Source organism: Mustela nivalis (genome assembly GCF_964662115.1).
Source record: "Mustela nivalis genome assembly, chromosome: 10".
Classification (NCBI taxonomy): Eukaryota; Metazoa; Chordata; class Mammalia; order Carnivora; family Mustelidae; genus Mustela; species Mustela nivalis.
In genome coordinates, this window is record NC_139029.1 from 63,368,411 (window position 1) to 63,381,996 (window position 13,586).

The window sequence follows — 13,586 nt, forward strand, 5'->3', positions numbered from 1 at the left end:
CGGGATACTTGTTTCGGGATTCATCCATATTATTTTGTGTATCACTAGTTCATTCTTTTTATTGCTGAGTGGCATTCCATTGCACATTTGTTTTACATTTTATTTATTCACATGTTGATGTACATGTGTGTTTCAGATATTGGCCATTACTAATAAAAGTGTTATGAGCACTTGTGTACAAGTCTTTCTATATATGAACACAGGCTTCTATTTCTCTTGTGTAAATAGGAATGTAATGGCTGGATCATGTGGTAGGTGTAGACTTAACTTTTCAGGTCATTGTCAAACTGTTGCCAGAGTGGTTGTATAATTTCACTTTCTCACCAGAGGTATGTAAGAGTTCCAGTTACTTTACATTCTCTCCATCTCTTGCTGTGGTCAGTGTTTTAATTTTTTTGTTGTTCTAGGGTAGTGGCATTTCATTGTCATTTAATTTATGTTTCTTTAACGACTAATGTTGTTGAACATGTCATGTGCTTATTTGCCGTTAATATATCTTCTTTGGTGAAGTGCCTATTAAAATGTTTTGTCCATATTTTCTTAGACTATTTATTTCTTTATTATTAAGTTTTAAGAATTCTTTATATAGCTTAGTTACAAGTCCTTTATCAGACATGTGATTTGCAAATATCTTTTCTCAGTTTTCTTTTTGATCTGTGGGTTACTTGGAAGAGTGTTACTTAGTTTTCAAATATTTGGGGGTATTCCACTTATCTGTTATTAATTTATAATTTATTTCCTTTGTGGTCAGAGAATGTACTTTGTATGAATTGAATACATGTATCAGTTTTTATTATTTTTTCCTTTTTATAGGCTATATTTTCTTACTTTATTTTGCATGCTAGGTAATTACTAATTGACATCAGACATTATGAGTTTTAACTTCTTGGGTTTGAGATATTTTTATATTCCTATAAATATTCTTAAATTTTGTTCTGTTTTTCTGTTTGTTTTCCAGTTGTATTTCTTGGAAACACTTTGATCCTCATGGGTCCTGCTTTTAATCTTTGTTAGATAGGAACAGAGTAGAGTTCAATCTAGGGCTACATTTTCCCAACTACTCAGAAGGGAAGACCCTTCTGAGCACTCTACTTGATGCTGTATGAATTATGAGTTGTTTTTTTGTTTGTTTGTTTATTTGTTTGTTTTTAAGTGTAGCTGGTAGAAAAAGGCATTGTTCCTGGGCAGGTGTGAGCACCAGGTATTGTTACTGTGATGGCTAATTTTATGTGTCAACTTGGCTGGGCCATGTTTGGTCAAAGATTATTCTGAATGTTGCTGTGAAGCTGGATTTTGGATGAGATTGACATTTAAATTAGTAGACTTTTAGTAAAGAAAATTGTCCTCCAGGGCGCCTGGGTGGCTCAGTGGGTTAAGCCGCTGCCTTCGGCTCAGGTCATGATCTCAGGGTCCTGGGATCGAGTCCCGCATCGGGCTCTCTGCTCAGCAGAGAACCTGCTTCCTCCTCTCTCTCTCTCTGCCTGCCTCTCTGCCTCCTTGTGATGTCTGTCAAATTAAAAAAAAAAAAAAAAGAAAGAAAGAAAATTGTCCTCCATAATGTGGATAAGCCTCATCTAGTTGGTTGAAGGCCTTGATAAAACAAGGACTGACTTCTGTGACAAGGATTCTTCCAGGAGATTTCCTTGGGACTCAAACTGCAAATCTTTCCTGGTTCTCCAGCTTGCTGGCCTACCCTGAAGACTTTAGATTTACTTCTACAGCTGCTTATGTCAATTCCTTGAAATAAAGCTCTCACTCTGTATATTCATGTCCTATTAGTTCTGTTTCTCTGGAGTACCTTAACTGTTATTTCTAATTTCTAGTGTGTCTCTTTTCAGCTTTAGGTAGCTTCCTCACACACATGCTCTGATCAGTACTCCTCTAAAGAGGAGAATCCTCTTTAGATATCCAGAATTATCAATCTGTTTAACTTTCTTTCTCTGGTACGTCTCATGTGAGGCCTTGCTGACTTGGTCCACCTCTATCCCTAGCCCTGTCTCTTCACCTCACAGAATCTGCCAGGCTTCACTTTTGTTCCCCATTCTTGAGTGTCTGGAAATGCTCTTGAGGCATGAAGCTGGGGGCAGTGATTGAGCTCAGCTTGTTTCTTTCCCATCTTTTAGGGTTTAGTGTCTCTCATTGCCTGATATCCAGTATCTTGAAAACCATTGTTTAATATATTTATCTGGATTTTTGGTTCTTTCAGATGGGAGGATAATCTGGTCCTGTTTTCTCGTCTTGACCAGAAGTTAAAGTTCTTAGTTGTATCTTCCTGCATCTTCTTCTTTCATTAATATGGCTTCCTTTCTTTCTGTGGTAGATGTATATTTATTAATTGCTTTTGCTTGTTTGTTTCAGTTTCCTTGAAGCTATGATTTACTGATCTTTCTTCTTGTCTTTCTGCATGCATCTTTTTAGCTTCAGTTTTTGCAGATGGTTTATAGATGAGATACTTCTGTGTTAAACGCCCTGACTGAACTACCTGGACATTGTTGAATAGGTTCTGTGATACAAAACAAGACTAACTGGATTGCCCCATCTGTAGTGAGATGCTGGACAATTTGTCCTAGACAAGACAAATCCTATGCAGAACAAAGCCTGCTTTTATTTTATAGAAAGAAAATAGTAGACAAATAATTCAATTTGCCTTTGTCACATTTTATGCCTTCCTACCATACTAGAGTGTAAGCCCCTTGAGAGCAGAGACAGTGTGTCATTATCACTGCATTTCGATCATCTATTGTAATGCCTGGTACTTTATATCTATTCTCATATCTAGAAAATGAATAAATGTATACCCTTTGCCCCCAACAGTTCCTATCATTGTTTTTCCTGCTGAGAACAAAGCTCAACAAAGTCCTTCTTGTTTTCCTCAGCTATTCTTATAATTATATGCCATTCTTGTTTTCCATGACTGTTTATACCATAAATTTCACCTTGGGAGATAGTTGTTTTGGGACTGCTCCACCACCTAAAAGAAACTAAGGGTTAGGGCATTAAGAGGGAGGATTCTTGAGAAGACTTTAGCTCTGAAACACTTATCCAGTGTGTGCTGAACTATGTCTTTGCAGAACTGTCAAATTGTTGTGATCCTACTGTCCTTGTAGAGTATAATCTCTGCTGATTTGTAGTTTCTAAGTGACATAGTTAGGCTTGTCAGTTTCCATCTCCACCTAAAACAAATCATGACAACAATGTGTGGGATAAACCCTAACCTAAATTTGTTCTTAGTAGACATGAATAGTTTCTGATTCTAAACCCCTAAACAAGATTCTAAACTTGTCAAATAATGCTTTGACAAGTAAGAACTGTGGTTATTACATTCAAAGTAACACCAGCATTTTTCACAGAACTAGAAAATCTATCCTAAAATTTGTATAGAATCAGAAAATATCCCAAATAGTCTAAGTAATGTTGAGAAAGAAAAGCAAAGCAGGAGGTCTCACAATCCCAGACTTCAATCTGTATTACAAAGCTGTAATCATCAAGACAGTATGGTACTGGCACAAAAACAGACACATAAATCAATGGAACAGAATAGAGAACCCAGAAATGGACCCACAACTATATGGTCAACTAATCTTCAACAAAGCAGGAAAGAATAGCCATGGAAAAAAGACAGTGTCTCCTGGGGATAAAAATATATGTTTATAAAAAATAAAAAATTATATAAAAAAAAAGACAGTGTCTTCAACAAATGGTGTTGGGAGAACTGGACAAAAACACACAAAGGAATGAAACTGGACTGCTTTCTTACACATACTCAAAAATAAACTCAAAATGGATGAAAGGCCTAAATATAAGATAGGAAACCATCAAAATCCTAGAGGAGAACACAGGCAGCAACCTCTTTGACCTTGACTGCAGCAATTTCTTATTAGACACATCTCCGGAGGCAAGGGAAACAAAAGCAAAGATGAACCCTTGGGACCTCATCAAAATAAAAACTTCTGCATAACAAAGGGAACAATCAACAAAATGAAAAGGCAACTGACAGAATGGGAGAAGACATTTGCACATGACATATTGGATAAAGGGTTGGTATCTAGAATCTATAAAGAACTCATCAAAATCAACACCCAAAAAATAAATAATCCAGTTACAAAATTGGCAGAAGACATGAACAGACATTTCTTTAAAGAAGATACACAAGTGGTTAATAGACACATGAAAAAATGGTCATCATTTGGGAAATACAAATCAAAACCACAATGAGATATCACATTACATCTGTCAGAATGACTAAAATGAACAACTCTGGAAACAAAGATGTTGGCAAGAATGTGGAGAAAGGGGAGCCCATTTGCACCATTAGTGAGATTGCAAACTGGTGCAGCCACTCTGGAAAACAGTATGGAGGTTCCTCAAAAACTTAAAAATAGAACTACTCCATGACCCAGCAATTGTCCTACCAGGCATTTATCCAAAGGATACAAAAATGCTGATTCTAAGGGACACCTGCACCCCGATGTTTATAGCAACACTATCAATAATAGCTAAATTATGGGAAGAGCCCCAATGTCCATCGCCTGGTGAATGGATAAAGATGTGCTTTATAGGGCACCTGGGTGGCTCAGTGGGTTAAGCCGCTGCCTTTGGCTTGGATCATGATCTCAGGGTCCTGGGATCGAGTCCCGCATCGGGCTCTCTGCTCAGCAGGGAGCCTGCTTCCTCCTCTCTCTCTCTCTGCCTACTTGTGATCTCTCTCTGTCAAATAAATAAATAAAATCTTAAAAAAAAAAGATGTGCTTTATATATACAAGGGGATGTTACTCAGGAATCAAAAAGAATGAAATCTTGCCATTTGCAACAACGATAGTGGTTAGAACTAGAGTGTATTATGCTAAGCAAAATAATTCATTCAGAGAAAGAAAATTTCATTCATATGTGGAATTTAAGAACCAAAACAGATGAACATAGTGGAAGGGAAAGAAAAATAAGAAAAAAACGGAGAGGGAGGTGGGGTGCCTGGGTGACTCAGTAGGTTATGCCTCCAACTCTTGGTTTAAAGCTCAGATCATGATCTCAGGATTGGATCAGCGAAGAATCTGATTGGGATTCTTTCCCCTTCCTCTTCCTCCACCTCTACTCCTCCCCCCAGCATGAACATGTACACAGGTGAATGAGTGCACTTTCTAGATAAATGAATAAATAAATAAAATCTTAAACAAACAAACAAACAAACAAAATCAAACCAGAGAGGAAGGCAAACCATAGTAGATTCTGAACTGAATAGATTCTGCTGGATGGGAGGGGGTGGGAGAATGGGGTTTGTGATTGATGGGCATTATGGAGGGCACTTGTTGGGATGAGCCCAGGGTATTGTAAGTGATGAGTCACTAAATTCTACTCCTGAAACCCAGGCTATACTATATGTTAACTAATTTAAATAAGTTACAATAGAGAGAAATAGGAAAAAAATGACACTGAGGAATCCAGTATTCAAATCTAGATAGTGGGATATTTTATAAAACTGATCTTATTTCCTCAAAAAGTCAATGACATGGGGAGAAATAAAGAAAGAAATGGCAGTTAAGGGACATAACTGCCAAATGAGATGAATAGAATCTCTTTGAATCCTGATTATTAATAACAAAAAGAAGCATATTTTTAGATTTTCAGAGAAATTTGAATATAGCCTGGGTATTAGTCACTGTCAATAAATTATGGTTAATTTTTGTTAGGTGAAAAAAAAACTGTACATTGAGTAATGTTATCCATTTAAATGTTTTCTAAATATTCATACCCTTGACACAAATTAACTCCTATTATTTGTGAAGCACTTAGCACACAGTCTGGCACAAAATGAGTGTCTGGTATATGTTAGCTATTATCATTGTTGCTGTCAAAGTATTTTCCTTTTTCATATTTCTTTTCTAGGTTTATCATGGTTCTTTGATACTGTATTATATGCAAATGAAAAGATCTGTGAAAAAACACTTGACTTGTGCTTTTTGTTCCATGCTTCCAGTTCCCATATATATTTTCTAGTGTGAAGGCTGGTGTCAGTACTGTTATAGTTAGTATTGCAGCCCTTACACACTTTGTACCATCTCCATCCCAAACTATTCCTCTCTCATTTGTCTCAACATGGTCAGTTGGGTGATGTAGCTTCCTCAGGTACCTATAGTCCATCTCAACTGAGATTTAGAAGATGGAAGGAAAGAAGCCATTATTTTATATCAGGCCTATCTATAGTCGTTAGCAGTTGGCAGATGTTGAGTTTTGCTCATGGTGGTTGAATATTGTCCTGGGGTTGTTGGTGTTGGCTCCCACCAGCAACAGCAACTTTCTAAAGTTTGCTTATTTTGTTGCTGCAGGTGTCTGACTTCCCTGTACTTGGAGATGTCTAGAATTGACATTCCTGACAAAGCTGATCCCCAGCCTTCCACTAGTAGTAAAAACCTCTATCTCCCTATATTAACCTTTTTCCTACTAAAAAAATCTAGTGTGGCTTCTGTTTTTATGACTAGATTCTACATCACAAAGGATAGTAAAAATCCCTAGCACTTACTTCTTTCTTTTTTTCTTCCTTCCTTTATCCTTCCTTCCTTCCTTCCTTCCTTCCTTCTTTCTTTTTTAGATAGGTTCTACACCTAGTATGGAGCCCAGTGTGGGGCTTGAACTCATGATCACAAAATCAAGAACTGAGCTGAGATGAAGAGTTGGATGCTCAACTGATTGAGTTACCTATGCCCCTGCCTTTTTTTGCATTTTGAAAAAAATTGTAATAGTTCTGGAGATATTGCAGTATTGGGATAATTACTCCTCTGACAATGGAGGTTCTAGATTGACAGACCCTGGTTATGCTGGACTGTGATGAAGGACAAGGCATTTCATTTATGTTCAGTGTTACAAAGGTTTGGGATATAAAATTTTCAACCTGAGCCTTGGGACCTACTCACTCAGAGATAGATCCTGCCTCTTGCTTTCTCTGCAAAATTTAATTCCAACTGTAGGGAACATTTATTTCTTGAGAAAGGTCAATCCTCACACCATCTTTCCACATGGATAGAGATTATGGAATAATTTTTGGCTAATACAGTATACCAAATATGAAAAAAAACCATTTCACTCTGAAAAACAGAAATATAATGTAAATTAAAATAATTTAAATTAAAAAGATGGAGCCAGGCTTAAAATAATGGAAATCTTCAGGTACAAGAAATGTAGAGGAAATATAAAGCTAAAGTGGCAATGAGTTGTGAAACTGAAATAGAACTTGAGGTTGTTAGATCTGGTAAAGTCCTTTTGGGCCACAGTCTGGAATTTTAACACTCATTCAAAGTCAGGAGATGAGGTCTCAGGACTGTACAAGATAGAGAACTGGAACTGAGACTGCTGCATGGAGCTGGAAGTCTTGTAGAACTGTGCCCAGCCCATTGAATGGGGATGGGACAAATGTGACTCACCAGCTGGGAGTAACATCCTGATTTATCATTCTGGTGGCATGCCAAGTTGAAAAATTAACATATACACTGATTTAAAAACTGAATTTCAGCAGAGGCAAATGGGAAATTGTTCTTTAGATGATCACAGATCATACATGGGACTCCCACAGAAACAACCCTGCTAAAGAGAAAAGAAATGGCAAATCCCATAAGGAAAGGAATCACCCAGGAGGGGAACCAGCAGATACAACTAATAAGAGAGAAACTGGAGGTAATAGAATGATCTAAAATAGACTTTATACTTAGTATATTTAACATTTTTAAGGAGAAGAAACAAGGAATGAAGCTAATAGAAGAACAAGAGGGTATGAAAAATGAACAAGAGATTAGAAAAAGAATTAAGTAGAACTTTCAGAAATATGAGACAGTAGAATGAAAATTTAGTAGTAGGTTAGACATAGTTGAATATAACATTAATAAATTGGAAGATAGATTTGAGAAAATCACTCAATATAGTATATAAAGAGAAAATCTGAGAGAAATTAAACTGAAAACTTCCTACATGTATCTAATAAGATCAAGCAGAAGAGAATAGAGAAAATGAGAAAGAAGCAAGATCTGAAGAGATGTAACTAATAATTTCTAGAGTTGAAAAAAAATGAATTTTCAGATTAAAGGAGACTATTAGTCTTGTTCAAGGAAAATAAAGCCAAATTTCTATCTGGAAGCATTGTGGAGCATCTGTGGATCAAGGATAAGGAAATTTTCTCTCTCTTCCAGAGAGGAGAAATAGAGAGTACTTATTAAATAGAGGAGAAATAGAGAGTGACTTCTCCTCAGGATTAATAGATGCCAGAAGGAAATGGAATGTCATCTTTAAAATGTTAGTGGAAGATAACTTAATAGATGCCAACTTATGATTCTATATATTCAACTAAACTTTAAGCTGACAGATTGTTGGAGAATAAGTACCTGTCTCAAAAACTTAATCCAGAAATTAAATGAAAGCATTTTAATTTCATGGTTTCATCTGGAGATTTGTTTAGCTAAGGAGTACCAACAAAGGATGGATGGATTTTTAATGGCTTTTGTTTCTTAGGTGTTTCTTATTCATTTGTAAACCCCAGGATGAAAGTAAGAGGATGAACAGAAGCAATTCCTTACAATAATATAAGTTGTTGTCTTTACTGTGGACAGAGGAACAGATTATATACACAGGGAAAACCATTAGAATTATTATTATTATTATTTTTTAAAGATTTTATTTATTTATTTGTCAGAGAGAGGAGCGAGAGTGAGCACAAGCAGACAGAGTGGTAGGCACAGGCAGAGGGAGAAGCAGGCTCCCGGCTGAGCAAGGAGCCTGATGCGGGACCCGATCCCAGGACGCTAGGACCATGACCTGAGCCGAAGGCGGCCGCCCAACCAGCTGAGCCACGCAGGCGTCCCCCATTAGAATTATTTTGTCTAGGTTTGGGCTATATTTACTCTGAGGCTTAATATTTGTCTTTGGGAAGTGAATATGTATGCTTTTGAGCCAGTAATTAATCACTGGATGATCAGGAAGTAGAAGAAGGCACAATCACCTCTCACAGTTGTGGGAAGACTCCCAAAGCCAGGTGTTAGCTGCCAAAACCTACCTTGAATGGCTGTAAAGTATTCCCCAGTGATGATATTCTAGTTGAATAACTCAGATTTAGGGAAATATTCTCTTGAGTGATTACTATATCTTACAGTTTACTCAGAGCTGGGGTGGATGGAAAATTGGAAGGATGTACCCTAGAACAAGAACAATTCATTTTTTTTTTTTTGGACATTTTCTCCTATTGTTTAGCTATTTTCACAACCTCGTTGTTCTTATTGGGATTGGGTGGGGGAATTGTAATATTATGGAAAGTATTTGTTCTGTGTCTTGGGGGGACCCTGGGAGGAGCCATGTTTTTTGGAAGTTGGTGGAATGGGACATTCTGACAATGGACGTTTCATGGAAGGATAAGAGGGAAGAGAGCAGGAAAGACCCCATACAAATACAACTGCTAGAGTATGGTTTTATATTTTTTATTTTTATTTTCTCATTCTTTAAAAAAATGTTTTCCCTATTTATTTTATATATTTTTTATTAACATATAATGTATTATTTGTTTCAGGGGTACAGGTCTGTGATTCACCAGTCTTACACAATTCACAGCACTCACCATAGCACATACCCTCCCCAGTGTCCATCACCCAACCACCCTATCCCTCTTACCCCCACCCCTCTAGCAACCCTCAGTTTGTTTCCTGAGATTAAGAGTCTCTTATGGTTTGTCTCCCTCTCGGTTTCATCTTGTTTCATTTTTCCCTCGCTTCCCTTATGATCTTATGTCTTGTTTCTCAAATTCCTCATATCAGTGAGATCATATGATACTTGTCTTTCTCTGATTGACTTATTTTGCTTAGCATAATACCCTCTAGCTCCATCCAAGTTGTTGCAAATTGCAAGATTTCAGTTTTTTGATGGCTGCACAATATTCCATCACACACACACACACCCACACACACGCCCACACACACATCTCACATCTTCTTTATCCATTCATTTATTGATGGACTAGATTATACTTTTAAAAAGATGGTGAGAACAATAAGACCAATTCTTAACAGTGTGGAGGGTAAGGTTATCCAAAAGTAGATGGAGAGTCCCAATCTAGGGGTTTGTTGAGGACAAGGAAATGAAATTAGAAACGAGGATGTAACCAACAGTCAGCACTGTGAAGAGTTTTAACTTTTTTGCTTTCCCTTTAGATTTTAATGGCAGTCTTATCTACCATGTGGTTAAAAAAATTACCCTCCACATTGTAATTTCCTTTGGCTATATCTAACCTGTTAATAAAGTCTGATTTATCAGTATAGTAGAAAATTCAGGGATAGGACAGTGAAAGGATGTGCAGCTTGCCCCACAGTCAGTCATCTCTTCCTGAGACTCACTGAAAACAGTAGCATTCTATGTAGGAGGCCTGCAATCCAGCACTGGTCTGCACTAGGCTTAGAGTAGAGAGGGGCAGCACCTGCTGTGTAGCATGAGTGGTTGCTAAGTGAATGGCTTGGCTCACAGATGAAGAAAGTGGCTCTGAAGGGCCATTAAACTCTTTATTTAAAAAAAAGATTTTATTTATTTATTTGACAGAGAGAGCAAGAGAGCACAAGCAGAGAGAGCAGCAGAGGTAGAGGGAGAAGCGGGCTCTCCACTGAGCAGGGAGCCTGATGCGGGGCTCAATCCGAGGACCCTGGCATCATGACCTGATCTGAAGGCAGTTGCTTAACCAACTGAGCCACCAGGCGCCCCAGGGCCATTAAACTCTTACAATGATAATTCTTTTCATCCCCCCACAAAAGTAAAAAAACAGGAGAACAAAAAACAAAACACAACAGCTACCACCACCACCACCACTACCACCACCACCAAAAAAACACCTTACAGTCTTACCAACTTAACATAACTTTTCTTGTATTTGCATATTATATTTCACTTCTGGACCACTGGTGTCTGTATTCCTACCAAGATGTAATCATATTGTTCACGCCATTTTGCCTTTTGTGTGAGCCTGGGTTTGAAATTTTAGGTCTATCAGTTATGAGCAGTGTGGCACTAAACAAAATACATGTAACTTCTTGAGACTTTTCTTTCTTTCTTTATTCTTCTTCTTTTTTTTTTTTTAATGGGCGTAATTAGAGATCCCATAATTGCTGGGGAAAGTAAACAAATGCAAGCCCTTTCTAATGGGCTTGCAGCCTTGTTAAAGGTAGAGATAGTAACTTACTTGTACAACTGTAAAGAGGGTTCTGGAGTGGAGGTTCATGGTCCTCTGCAGATATGCTTCAGAGGGATTTGACTGAGTTCATTGACCAGAGAATGTTCCCTCAGGTAGTGAAGTTTGAACCGAAATCTGAAGGACAGGAGGAGTTAGAGATAAAGAGGTGAAGAAGTATGTCCTGGTCCAGGCAACAGCATAGGTGAAGGGCCTATGTGGAATGGAGCAGGCAGTCTGGGTATATCTGACGCCACTGTGCTTGGACAGTAGAGAGAGTGGGTGCGAGAAGCAGACTGGCATGGCACTGTAGGGCCAGAAAGAGCAGAGCCTGGCAAGAACCACCTGGCTATGGGGAGAGAATTGAGGGGCCAGTGTGGAAGTAGGTAGGCCAGCAAGGAGCTCTTGTTACTACTCCCTAGCCAGAAGAAGAGGTGCCATGGTGGAAATGATAAAGTTGGAGAAGAGTGAATGGATTCAAGAGGTATTTAGGAAGTAAACCCTCAGGAGTTGGTGGTGGATTAATTAGGGGGGATGAAGGGTAACAGCTTAATGAAATCCTCTTGTGACAGAATCAGATTGCTCTAAAATGGCAGACATGGTTTTACCACCTAAACAATAAATAGTTTCTTTTGAAGAAGGTGGCTTTTGGAAAAGAATGAATTGAGCATATATGGACATTAAATTTTCTTTCATTTTTAAAAAAATGATTTCATTTATTTATTTGACAGAGAGAGAGGGAACACAAGCAGGGGGAGTGGGAGAGGGAGAAGCAGGCTTCCCACCGAGCAGGGAGCCCAACGTGGGGCTCGATCCCAGGACCCCAGGATCATGACCTGAGCTGAAAGTAGATGCTTCCCCCCCCCCCCGATTACAATAAGAAAGTAGGTGCTTAATAAAAGAGCCTCCCAGGTATCCCTAGACATTAAATCTTCTGATATAGTTGCAAAAGTAATTTTAAAAACACATCAAGCCATAGCTTCAGAATATGTAAAGTACTGCTTTAAAAAGTCACATATGGATTCAAGCCTGTTATTTTCAGAATTAAGGTTTTATCAAATGATAATTTATATAGGTGGGAAAAATGAATAGAAGTGACATTTCTGAAATATTTGATTTAAATAAAAACCACTTTAATTGGTGCAGGTCTGGAAGGGATGTCTTGTTTAGAGCCAGTCACAATGTATTGGGAAAGGTATGTTAGGGATAATGTTTTTTTTGATAGAGGACTGACTTGATAAGGGACATAGAGATATTATGTATTTTGATTCACTTAGCAAGTATTTGGGGGGGGGTTTAGGTATGACTGTGTTCACCTGATATAATTGCACTTGGCACAATGTAGTTCTAACGCGGACCAAGAGATATACTCAAAAGATAAAATGTAGTGTATTTTTCTTTACAAAATGATTCACAACATCCTTGAAAATACCAAGTTTTCCAGCTCCCTTAAAATAGGCAATTTATGAACACAAATATTTTACACACATTTCAGGAACATTCTGTAATGTAAGCCTCATAGATATCATCAGTAAGTTAATGACTCCTACACTGAAATCTCTAGACCAGATGATTCCCCTTAATTTGACATTTGTACGTCCTCTTATTAGCAGATATTTTCTAGTTCTTCCTAGAAGCTCCTCAGTCATGGATAAACAGTGGTGAACAAAATAGCAAGGTTCCTATCTTCATGGGTTTAGTGTAGGAGAGTATTAAGCAAGTAATCTCACACAGGAATGTATCTTTCTAAAGAGTGGCCAGTGCTTTGGTGGAAGAGTGTAGGGCAAGACAGAACAGTGTAGGAGATGGCGTCACGCTCAGCAGTCAGGAAAGGACTTGCCAAGAAGCTAACACTCTTAGGCTACGACCCAGAGAATAAGGAGGCAGCCAAGCAAGGATTCTGTTGGGGAAACTGAGGCAGATGGAGTAGAAGAGCTGGCACATTTGAGGGACCAAAAGAAGGTCAGTGTGACTAGAATACTTGAGTAAGTGGATTTGTGGACATTTAAAAAAAAATGCTGACAATAAATCAAGGCAGTCAGATAGTGGGGAAGGGGTAATAGGGAGAGGAGGCAAATCAGAGGTGACTTGACACTACATTAGGGAGCCAGATTTATAATAAAACTTTGGGTCTTTCTAAAACATCACCCCGCCATGTAAGTTTGGTATGGCTATCTGTCTCTTGATCAAGGAAATGGTTAAATACTTTCCCTAGGTAAGTATTCGAAGATTATCTGAAAGTAAAAATGCTTTCTCTGATTAATCTTGCTCAGTCATCTGATTGTAGGAGAACATTTTGTGTTGCACAGTTTATTTGAGTGCTAGTCACTTCTGGCCTGGGTTATTTAATATTCTGGACTAATGAGACAGTTTGTGTGCTTGAAAAAGCAGAGTGGGAAAAATGATT